Source organism: Mixophyes fleayi, chromosome 2 (assembly GCF_038048845.1).
Source record: "Mixophyes fleayi isolate aMixFle1 chromosome 2, aMixFle1.hap1, whole genome shotgun sequence".
Classification (NCBI taxonomy): domain Eukaryota; kingdom Metazoa; phylum Chordata; class Amphibia; order Anura; family Limnodynastidae; genus Mixophyes; species Mixophyes fleayi.
Window position 1 is genome coordinate 259,322,993 of NC_134403.1, and position 12,578 is coordinate 259,335,570.

At 41.8% G+C, this 12,578-nt stretch overlaps 1 protein-coding gene across 7 annotated transcripts in view; it reads left to right on the plus strand.

Moving 5' to 3' along the window:
* Window positions 1-12,578, plus strand: part of PRICKLE4 (prickle planar cell polarity protein 4) — a 45,028-nt gene that overhangs the window by 7,261 nt on the left and 25,189 nt on the right. The window contains exons 1-2 of one of the 7 annotated variants that reach the window (XM_075196014.1): window positions 6,970-7,344; window positions 8,230-8,323. The exons of 1 other annotated variant lie outside the window; for it this stretch is intronic. The gene's annotated coding sequence lies outside the window, so the exon portion shown is untranslated. Of the gene's footprint in view, window positions 1-6,969; window positions 7,345-7,422; window positions 7,486-8,229; window positions 8,324-12,578 lie in introns of those variants that run through there. 5 more of the 7 variants (XM_075196011.1, XM_075196012.1, XM_075196013.1 and 2 more) reach the window with 5 other exon arrangements.

The following is a 12,578-nucleotide window of genomic DNA, read 5'->3' on the forward strand; positions in this document are numbered from 1 at the left end:
TATATATATATATATATATATATATATATAGTAGTATCAAAAAATATATATAGACACAGGAATGTGTTGGGTAGTATGAATAGCCAAGCAACAGGAGGTAAAGGTACTTTACTGCCAGTTTAGTCCTCAAAGACTTATCGGGTCCTTTTCTCTATTAGCATCTGACCCTGTTTATTTGAATTCTGGATAATCAATTATTCCAGATCCCAGTTGATGCCCTCACAGAGGATGAAGTTTCTAGGATTAATAATGGACACCATTTTTCAGAAGATCTTTTTCCAGAACCTTCTCTACAGATTCTTACAACTCTCTGTACGGTTAATCCTGAGTCACCCTGGTCCTTCCATGCGCTTGGGCATGGGGATTCTAAGGTTGATGGTATCTATGTTCGAAACCCTCCCATACAGTTGTTTCCACTCTCACACGTTCCAGTGAAATCTACATTGGTCGTGTCCCCCTTTTTCATCTGGTGACCCAACGAATCAGACTCTCCAGCAAGACTTGTCAACCTCTGAAATGGTGGCTAGTTCAAGAGCTTCTGATGATGGGTCGATCGTTTGTCCTGTGGTCTTGGATTCTGGTGACCACAGATGCCAGTCTGAAGGGCTGGGGAGCTGTTGTTCTCCAGCTTCTTCTCCAGGGTCTTTGGAACGACAGGGAGGCGCTTTGGGCCATAGATGTTCTCGAGCTAAGAGCCATGCTGTTAGCCCTCCAGGAAGCTCAGTCTCTCCTTCAAGGAAAACCAGTCCACCTCCAATCCTTCAATGTCACTGCAGTGGCATATGTAAATTGCCAAGGAGGAACAAGAAGTGCAGGAGCTATGCAGGTAGTGGAACAGGTCTTCTTGTGGGTGGAGAAATTAGTTCCAGCGATTTCGGCAGTGTTTATTCCCGGAGTGAACAACTAGAAGCGGATTATCTCAGCAGGCATGCAATCCTTCCGGTAGAATGGGAACTGCATCCTCAGGTGTTTCAGGAGTTAGTTTGGAAATGGGCCTTACAGATCTGGATCTAGGTTCCAAGATTCTGCTCAAGAACCAGAGTTTCTCTGGCTGTGGAGGTAATGTCCATGAGTTCGGACCCCTGTTTAGGATATCAATTTCCACCAAATTCCGATGATTCCTCGGGTCTTAAGACGAATACTGTTGAAAGTTTTCCGATCATTCTGGTGACACCGAATTGGCTTTGTTTGGCTCTCATTCACCAACATCTTGCTTCTAGTGGAAGGGTCAGGCTGGACTTTTCCTCTCAGCTGGACTTTTCCTCTCGGGCCCGATCTTTTCAGTCAAGAACCATTTACACCATCCACGCTTGCTTCGGCTGGCTTTAATGGCGTGGCTGTTGAAACTAACCTCTGACGGTCGAGGAGGTTCTCTTCCAGGGTAGTGGAGACCCTCATAAAGGCTCAGAAGCCGGTATCAGCTAAGATCAATCACAAGGTGTGGAGGATCTATGTAGGGAAGAAGTGTCATAACCCTACCTTTTTCAGGTTAGCCGTTTTCTGGTCTTTCTTCAGGATGAGTTAGAGATGGAAGTAAGACTGATTTCTTTGAAGGTTCAGGTCTCTGCGCTTTCTGTTTTCTTTCAGCGCCAGTTGGCTTTCCTCCCTGATGTTTGTACTTTCCTTCAAGGGGTTATTCATGTTCAGCCTCCCAACATTCCTCCATTGGAACTTCGTTATTGAGGTTCTTCATCGGCCTCCATTCGAACCCCTGGAGTCGGCTGATCTGCGTTTCTTGACGTGGAAGGTGGTGTTTTTGCTGGCCATTGCATCTACTCAGCGTGTGTCGGAGTTTGGAGCCTTGTCCCGTAGGGGTCTTTATCTGGTGTTCCATGAGAATAGGACGGTTCATAGGACTGTACCTACTGTCTTGCCTAGGGTGGTTTCTGGTTTTTATTTAAATCATGAGATAGTGGTTCCAGCCTTTAGAGAAAGGATTGCTCCTTCTGGGCCTTCTTCCTCTGTTAGTCTGGACGTGGTCCGGGCTTTACGTGTTTATGTGGACAGGACTTCAGCTGGTTGCAGGACTGACTCTCTTCTTGTTCTTTACCAATTTCATAGGAGAGGTTGGCCATCCACCAAGCAGACCATTGCTCATTGGATCATATCTATGATTAAGCTTGCTTATGTGTGTAGAAATCTACCTGTACCTCAGGTTCTTACGGTGCACTCTACCTGTGCGGTGGGGGCTTCCTGGGCTGCTCGCCATGGAGCATCTGCAGAGCAGCTGGGTAGGGTGGCGACCTGGTCCTCAGTTCATACCTTTTACAAGGTTTTGCCAGTTCAACATTTTTGCGTCTGCGGACGCCAGTTTCGGCCGCAGTGTGTTGCGGGCTAGTAGACCAGAGAATCCCCTCCCTTATGGGCTACTTTAGAAGGTCCCCATGGTAGCAGTGTCCCCCAGAGTGAGTCCCTTTTGCTGTTCTACAATTAGTTGTGTTGTTGAGACCTTTTCTTGGGACTTTAGTATTACTGAGGTCTGTGGGATTGCAGAGGGAAGGAGTCAGCAGCAAACTTAGTTGTTAACTATTTAAGTGCCAACTCCATGCGCCCTAATACAACCCTCATTGCTGGCAGTGTCCCCAGATGGAATCAGAAAAAGAGATTTAACGGAAGTATAAAAATCTTCTTTTTTCCCTAGAGAATATAAGCCATAAAGCTTCTCTGTCTCAAAGTGTCCCTGGAAACAGTTTTTCAATGCATAGGCAATTATGAAAGTACATAAGTGCAATGGTTTATCACCACTGTGTGTGTCAAAATTGATACTACATTGAAAGAAGGATATGCAGTGGCCTAGAAATAATAGTGTAAGCTTTTGCTCAATATAAAATAATTAAAAATGTTTTGGTCACATAATTTCTGTTATATTCATGTATTCTAAACATAGTAACATGGACGGACAATTTTATTTATTTTTTTTATTGTATTTTTATCAAGGGAAAACTTACAAGCTCATTTGCAGTTAGCAGTAAATCCAGCTGAAAAGTGCAATTTTGCACCTTGGCAAAACCATGTTTCAGGAAGCAAATTAAAATGTGCGGTCAGATTTAGAGTTGGGAGGGGGCGTGTCTTAGCTTCTAAGTTTCAGTGTAAAAATAACGCTGTCCATTATTTTTGTGCTTTCTAAACTCAGGCAGTATAAAAATGTATGCACCCTTTGAATCGCAGAATGCCAGGTGCAAATGTGTACCCTTTAGCTGGGTTTGCTCCTAATTCTAAATAAGGCCCTTAAAATTAAATATACTGTGACTTTGTTGTTGTAAATTTTGTGATGCTATGTGATCTGTGTTTTTGGCTTTCTTTTTTCCTCATCAAATGTATGTATGTTGTAATAATACATATATAGAATGACGTTCACCTTCGCATGCTAACAATTTCACACAGCATCCTGCATACTATTTTCCAGGCACACTTTCCTTGATCAGTCAAGCTTATAGTCCCAATGTTGTTGCCAGGGAAACATAACAAGACATATTTGTTATGTCCTGCACAAGCTTATGAGCCCTCAATTATTATTTTGTAAGGAAAATCATATTATTATGCAATGAAGTTGGAAATTGTTTCTAAAATTACCATTGGCAGAATAAATATGGTGGCTAAACCCAGCTATCGTTCAGTTGAGCACAGTGTTTACTTTACCCCCTGGCACAGTCATGCTGGTTGATGGACGGCTTTCTTTTTCTTATGACATACATCACCTGTATAGCATCACCTGTATGTACTAGCTTAATGCAGGCTAGGAGCACTTATTATGCTGAAATGGAAAAATTAGATTTTATGGGGTGGAACAAGATATTTAACCAGGATCATTTATGGAGGCATTGCATGGTTAATGGGGGGCTTATGGACCAATTTGTACCCAAAAAAGGACTAGTTTTTAATTAATGAAGAGATGTCGTACACTTAAGTACTAAATGATAGTAAGCAGATCTTTGAAATCATGTATTTACTTTCCATGTTCACTTTTTAATGCATTTACAATCCTGCAAAAGTAGGTGCATTATTATTTTCCTATATAGGGTAGTTCCCAAAAGTGTAAATGACTCTTACTGAGCAGGTGTAAAAAAATGCAATAAATACAGTAGGTTTACTAGTCTAATGCCCCTTTAAGTATCTATAGTCAACATGGTCTTTAGACAGATGCCTATACATCCTCACGCTACTATGTCAAAACACAAAGATGACTGACACACATGCAAAGAACATGTTTTACCCAAGTCCAAATAACCAATGTGAAAGCCTGCAGAACTTAGAATCCCATTGGAAACAAGAAAGGGAAATATTTCTGTTCTGATTAGAGATGGGCGGGTCCGGTTCTCCGAGAACCGAACCCACCCGAACTTTGGGTATCCGAGTACCGAGCTGAGCAGCTCGGTACTCTCCCGCCCATTCCGAATCCAAATCGAGGCCGAACGTCATTGTGACGTCGTCGGATCTCGGGACTCGGTTCTCGCGATACTTCAACTTTATAAATACACGCCTCCACAGCAATCCATCGCCATTTGACAGAGGGAGAGAGCAGGGTGTAGTCATAGGCTAATTAGAGCAGGGACAGAGAATACAATATTGTTCTTGCAATTGCTCTAACCAAAATCGCTAGTGCAGAGAGGAGGATAGAGGTTTATTATTTTTTCTTCATATTTGGCACTCCCCAGCGCTTTTGGGGTGTCCCCCATAATTGTGCATTAATATTTCTGGCTGTCAAAAGTCATATCTGTCAGCAGTATCTACTAAATAATTTGTAGCACACCTCAGTGTTTTTGGGGTGTCCTCCCTAATTGTGCATTAATATTTCTGGCTGTCAAAAGTCATATCTGTCAGCAGTATCTACTCAATAATTTTTAGCACTCCTCAGTGTTTTTGGGGTGTCCTCCCTAATTGTGCATTAATATTTCTGGCTGTCAAAAGTCATATCTGTCAGCAGTATCTACTCAATAATTTTTAGCACTCCTCAGTGGTTTGCGCTCAGAATGGATTCAAAGCAGTCCACATATGATCTAAATGAGCAACCAGGTTCTGTCACCAGTCCTGATGTTAGTGTTCCCAGTACGTCATCTGGCCAAGGCGATGTCAAACAACAGAGTGTTTTCAAATTAGTGCAAAAAACAAAAACCAAAAAAAAATTTACTGTATTGAAGCGAAAAAGAAGTGTAACTGAGCAAAAGTTAAGTGACGATAAAAAAAAAATTGCAAGCATGCCATTCTACACACGCAGTGGCAAAGAGAGAATGAGGCCTTCACCTTTGGCTATTAGTGGCAGATCCCAAAAAGTTACCCAGGCTACAATTGGTGCACAACTACTGTTACGCGTCAAAGCTGAGCTGCAAGATACCAGTGAGGCATTACAGGAGAATATTTGCTCTGATTCACAAATGACAACAATCCCTGTGGAGAGTCCATCCAACAGTGGGATGTCTAATCGTGAGCATTCTGCTGATGTGTGCCTTAATAGCCCGAGTGTAGCCGGTGATACCCAAATTGAGGATGCCACTTTGGAATTAGAAGAGGATGAGGGGGAGATTTGTGTAGGCGACGAGGGCGCTAATGATGATGTTGATGATTATGATGCAGACAGATACCAAATTGCCTTTCTCAATTTCTATTTATATTCTAGATTATATAACGGCTGAATAGTTTTCTATTTTACTCCTAGTGGAGAGAGGATCTGATGCAGACAGATACCAAACTGCCTTTGTCCATTTCAATTTATATTGTACAGTATATAACGGCTGAATTTATTAGTATTTTATACAAGTGGAGGGGGGCCTAGAGAGACAGAAACCAAACTGGCTTTCTCCATGTCAATTAATATTGTACAGTCTATAACGGCTGGATTTTTTTGTATTTTATACAAGTGGAGGGGGGCCTAGAGAGACAGAAACCAAACTGTCTTTCTCCATGTCAATTAATATTGTACAGTCTATAATGGCTGAATTTTTTAGTATTTTATACAAGTGGAGGGGGGCCTAGAGAGACAGAAACCAAACTGTCTTTCTCCATGTCAATTAATATTGTACAGTCTATAATGGCTGAATTTTTTGGTATTTTATACAAGTGGAGGGGGGCCTTGAGAGACAGAAACCAAACTGGCTTTTTCCATTTCTTTACATATTTAACTATAAGTGTAGGGTGTAATATACATTCAAAGACGATGGCTGCATTGCCAATATGCATAGATGGAGAGGAAGACAATCTGTTTTGTGTGTAGAATAGGCCTACCAACGAAGAATTAAACTGTTTTTTTGGATGATTTATTACCTCAACAATTAGATTACTTGTCTCTAAAACAGTTGGAGCACTAAATTGGGTTAATTTAGGCCCAAAAACATGGATTTTCCAAAAAAATAGCAAAACAAAACCAAACAAAACCAAAACCAAAACCAAAACACGCAATGGCAGTTTTGCAAAACCAAAACCAAAACCAAAACACGACGGTAATCCAGATCCAAAACCGAATCCAAAACCAAAACACGGGGGTCAGTGACCATCTCTAGTTCTGATGTATGTTGCTTATACCCAGGGCCAGCAAAACATTGAGGAGCTTATGTTAAATTTAACGCAAAATGCATTTTTGGCGTATAATATGCTCTTTTGCTTATTGGGAAGCACAAAAAGAACTAATTCTGAAATTGCTGGTTTGCCCACATCCCCTGATGTAAAAAAAAGTGTACTATATGCCAAGAACACAGTTTGCGTTCACCTGAATGACATAATGTCACTCATTCAGTGTTTTCACTGATCCTGCGGCACCAGCTGCTGACACTAAGGGACAGTCACAGCTCAGCACCACCCTCCAAGTCAGAGATTTGCAGAGAATGTTCCTTCCTCCTTCCCTGCTGGCTGCTGAGGTAAGGAGTGGGTTAATGGATATGGGGGCAGCATCTGAAGAGGAGGGGCACCTACGGTGCCCACAGACCTTCCACCCTGCCTGTTTATACTAGGTTGGAAGCACAATATTTATAAAAACATACAACAATTAGAATATGCATTTTCATAAATTCTACATTTTGTGTGACTTGGTTGTCACAAACATAAACATTATAAAGTAGACAAAGCAACTAGAGACAAAGACCGGGAAAGTGTGAGAGAGTGATAATGAGACAGGAAAGCAGCCTAGTGTGGAAAGTAAGAGATTACAGTTCAGGCACAACAGGGTTACAGCCCTCAGCTGCTATTGGTTGGAGGATAACTAGAGTCCCAGTGAGGAGGGACTGGGCAGGTAAAGTGTTGTTCCTGCTCACTCATAGATCCTGTTTTTCTTTCGCTTACTTTACACTTTGTGACAGCAGACAGACAGCACACCATTTCTGCTGTGTCATCTCCTATTTCCAGGTTACAAATCAGGTCAGTAAATCTTACACAAAACTTTTATACTGTGGATTAGTGACAGAACACAAAAGGTGGGATATCTGTGGCAACATTGGGACTGTACAAGTGGCAGAGTCAGGAAATGGTAGAGCTACAGAGTCGCCTGAGGAACTAGAGGTAGGGCAATCTACGAACAATAGCACTATGGCTTTAATCACCATACCTGGACATTATTCATCTATGTTATTGCAGACAGATCAGTAATGTATTCAACAAAAATTGGCACAAAAATAGCAATTATGTGATGTTTTAATATTGTTTGTTAAATCGTTATCATTTCTAGATGTAAACACCATCCAGAGCTAAAAACTATTATATTGCCAGATTACGATTTTGTTTGGTTTAAAAAGTGTTATGTTATATGGAGCTAACTACAATAAGGATTGTGTATGTAGCAGAGATGAGATGTATCCAGGAGTATTTTTTATCCAAGGCAACACACCAAATTCAAACTCAGGTACAAACATAAACACTGCTCTAGTTTACCAACTATATAAGTCATGAATGTAACTGGGACTTCTATGTGGGTGCAGGATTGTGCGACTCCATACACTAGCTTAAGATAAGGATAAGAAAGCCAACACTACAGTAACTGCTTAGTTTAAAGGTCACACTGTGTTTTCTTTCTTTATTGTTATATGTAATACATGAATGTGAAGACAGATTATGCATTTTATGAACAACTACCCTTAATCATACATAGAGTGTTCAGTTTTTAGTGTTTTGTGGTGTGGTGTTTCTAATTCTTGTTTTATGTTTCACACACAAAAAAATGTGTATTTCAGAATTAATAAATAAAATATATCTGACAGATCTTAAAAACTCTACATAATGTGGCGTTTATCTTGTTTTTATTTTAAGCAGGGCAGAGGGGAGGGTGTGTGAGAATAGGATCCCAAAGCAGGGGACAAGGAAAGAGAGAAGAATGTAAGGGGACAGGATCCCAGAGGAGAAGGTATAAGGGAAAATGTGACTGTTAATTTATTTATTTTTTCCTAAAGAAAACACCAAAACGTTGTGTATACTGCTTCCTCCTCCAATGTCATGGCAAGAGACACATTTGTATTAATGTGTTTGGTGATCAGCAGTTTCCATATTCTTTCCTGGCAATGTTGAATTCCCTTCTGCTACTACACATTTCTCAGTTTTAGGAGCAGGGCATCTGCTTAGTGTTTCAGCATTACTGCTAATTGTAGTGATATAGGAGCATTTAAGGGAAGTAAACCCTGTTTGGGGCACTGGTGGGATGTTTCTGGTATGCCCCTAGAGCCCTGATACTGTACAATTAGGTTATTGTGGAAGGTCCTTGAATTCTGCAGGGGGACATCGGCTGGCAAACAGGACTCTTGCTTTTTTTATTTTAATTGCAGTTGTTGTTTTTTAGGCTTTTTTTAAAAGGTGAATTGTTAGTCATTTGATTAATGGTATATACTGTCTGAAATATGTAGGCTGCTATCATGCATGTTTTAAAGTATAAGTTACATTTAACAAACATAGTTTACCTTTTTATCTGAGTGGTTTCTGGAATGCTGGCTTTCTTGTTGCATGCAGGTTGCATCTCAAGATGAATCAGACTCTGAGTGACGGGTTAAATTGCAGGAGAATCATAGAAATAATCTGCACTTGGTTACTCTAATGTTAAACTTGATTTCACTTCAAATATGAGACCCTTAAAGAATCAGAACCATCTGAATTCAGCTAGACAGTGAAATTGTTTTTAATTTGTTCTCTAATATTGTTGTTAAGATGTCGAGCTATTTATATGTAAAGTATGTATGCAATTTTACTCTCAAAACAAAGATATGAATAGTTTTAGATGAATTTGGCCGAGATAGACGAGGAATGTTGTAAGTTGACTTTGTTGCTAGATAAAGAAACACAAAAGAACACAATACAGAACCTATGCAGAGCTCAGTAAATGTGCACCTTGAAGCTGCACTATGGCCCAAAGGCTAGAAAGACTAAAGGGTATATTTACTAAGCGGTGGTTCCGAAAAGCTACTGATTCTCAGTGGTTTGCATCATGTTTTAAAATGACAATTTTATTAAAGACGAAGCCCATTGCCACTCAGTAAATACACTATATGGACAAAAGTATTTGGCCACACCTGTTAATTATTGAATTGAGGTGTTTCAATCACACCCGTTGCCAGATGCAGGGCTGCCAAGAGGAATTCAGGGCCCTGGTGGGTGTGGTCATACAATTGGGGGCGTGACTATGCAGCATTTGGACGTGGCTAGCAGGTCAAGATCGCTAGGCCCTGAATTCGCCGGAGCGTGACATATGTCCAAGCACTCCTGACTTTCACGACATCTAGCACCACATGTAGTATAGAAAGACTGCAGTGTGTACAGGAAGAGTTCACAGTCTTGGCCTGCACCCTACATTGGGCAGAACATTCACCAAAATTTGTCATTGTCCCACTAGAATCACAACATTTCACAGACTCCTGCTCTTTCCTACCTGTTCTTGTCACTTTCACCACCTGTGGCTGCAGGTTTCTTTAGTTTGTCTAAATCCTGGAATGTTGGGGGCCCTATTTGGGGAAAAATGGGTACATTTAGAAAATTCCAAACAGCCCCGGCGTTAAATCAATACTACCCACGATTAATAATTAGGCCTTCTTGCAGCTCAAACATTAAAATAATAGTATTCCCATTTAATAAATAAACCTCTTTCCCTCCCTACAAACAGCCCCAGCAATACATTAATAGTATTTACATTTCATAAATATACCTTGTGACAGGATGGACCGCCTATGCCATCCTGTCTGTTGTTGCTGGGAACTGGCTGGGCTTTGCCACCGTTCCCTTTTGTTATCCTAAATGCACCCGCTTGCCGCAGTAGGAGGGGCTTACAAAGGCTACCACCACTGGATTCCTTACCGGCATCCAGAACTGGGTTTCTTCTGGGTAACTAACGCTGCTAGCGTATCTCGTTGCTGGTGTACCTGGGCTGGTACTCCTGACCTCTTACTATGGATCAGGGAAGCTGTGGATGGATCCCCCCTGGCCTATCACACTGACCAGGGCTGCATGGGTAGCAGGCAGAGAGGTGGTACCAGAAAGTTTGGGTCCAAACCTCAGAGACAGCCGGAGAACAGATTAGATTTATGGATTAGATTTAGCCCTTCTGCTCTATGGGAGGTTTCTGTCCTCCCTGAGCTCGCCTTAGGACACCTGCATTACGGTTTGACAGGTGTACCGCCCCAGTCAAACTCCCTACCTGCCACTGTCCTCGGTCACAGGAATACAGCACTACTGAAGATGTTTTCAAGCAGGTCTTTGAAGCAAGTGATGTTTATTTGCTCTCACACTGGTTGGAGGTACCAGTGATCAGGTCAGATGAAAATCAGAAGAACAAGTTTCCAATACAAGCTAGTGCCTTTTTTACAGTTTAGAGACAGGCTATTTTTAGCATCAGAATATAACCTGTTTACACAAACATGGATTTACATGCATTGCAAAGCCAATAATATTTACACTTAGCTATGAAATTTTTAAAAACCTTGCTGTGATATCCTGCGTCTTATTTCAGAGGCAGGATACATCCTAGCAAGTCAAAAGGTCTAACTGACATGAATACCTTCTTCAGACAGTTGCCTAATACACATTCGCACAGAACAACACAAACCCAAACAAGCCAATTCCCCATATCACAATACACCAAAGGCTTTGTAAACAAAGGCTCATTGTATCAGATATATACATCAGACATAATGCATTTCCTCTAAAAAAGCTAAACAGAAAAAACACATTTTCTACCCTGGTCTCAGAAATAACAATTTCCTATCTCAAAATATACACAATATCAAAAATAAGTGCTTGTGCAATTATATAAATAAGCGCCCTAAACTATTTCCTTTAAATAAATTTATACCAGAAGTTATTTATGAGTGGTTCAGTCACATACCTGTTTCCCGCAACCATCACTGCCATTAAATAAGTTATAGTCACATTTAATAAAGAGACCTCATTCTCCCCAAACTCTCCCCCACATTAAATAGCTCCCAAACCACCCCAGCTTAAATTATTAGTCCCCACTATTACATTGTACCACCATCACCCCACAAACAAAATAGCACACATTAATTAGCCACCACCTACCTCACACACATAACATTGCCAAAAGCTCCCTGTGCCATCTCACACACACATTACTGTGCCCCTTCATCATCACCACGCTGTGTCTCCTTATGATCACACTGTGCCCCTTCATCACAACCACACTATGCCCACTTATGATCACACTGCGCCCTCCATGCTACTTTTCCCCCTTCACCTGGCCCCCCTTCAACTCTGCCATTCTGCTTTTGACCCCCTTCACACTCTGCCATGCTGTTTCCCCCTTCACACTCTTCATCACCACACTGTGCCTTTCTCTCTCTACCCCCTCTTCTCTATCACCACACTGTGCCTCTCTCCCCCCTCTTCATCATCACACTGTGCCTTTCTCTCTCTCCCATTCTTCTTCATCACCATACTGTGCCTTTCTCTCCCCCACCCCCGCCTCTTGTTCATCACCACATTGTGCCGGCATCCCCACCCCAACCCCCCCCCGTGTAAAGGAAAAAAGAAAATCGGATTCCGAAAAAAAAAAACGTTGGCAGTGAGGGGCCCGGGTAATTAGTACTTGCTTCCCCCCTTCGGCAGCCCTGGCCAGAGGTGTATAAAATCAAGCACCTAGCAATGTAGTCTCCATTTGCAAACATTTCTAATATGAAATGGATCGTTCTGAAGAGCTCAGTGACTTCAAGCATGGTACTATGTTAGGTTGCCACCTTTACAATAGGACGGTGCATGAAATGTCACCCCTGCTGGATATTCCACGGTCAACTGTAAGTGATACTATTAAAAGGTGGAAGTGTTTAGGAACAACAGAACTCACCCACGAAGGGAAAGACCATGTAAAATCACAGAGCAGGGTCAACGACTGCTAAGGAGCATGGTGCATAAAAGTCGCCAATGCTCTGCTGATTCCATAGCTGAAGAGTTCCGAACATCCACTGGCATTAATGTAAGCACAAAAACTGTGCAGCAGGAGCTTAAACGAATGGGCAGGCGCGGGCTGGGAGACTTCAGGCGGGGGGCACACAGACGGCCGCATCTCATTACACGCGGCCGCATCTGATGTCCTCAGATGCCGCTGCAGGTAAAAAAAAGGGGAAATTGTATAGGGAGGCGGCCGGCCCTGAAAGCGGAAAGTCTGA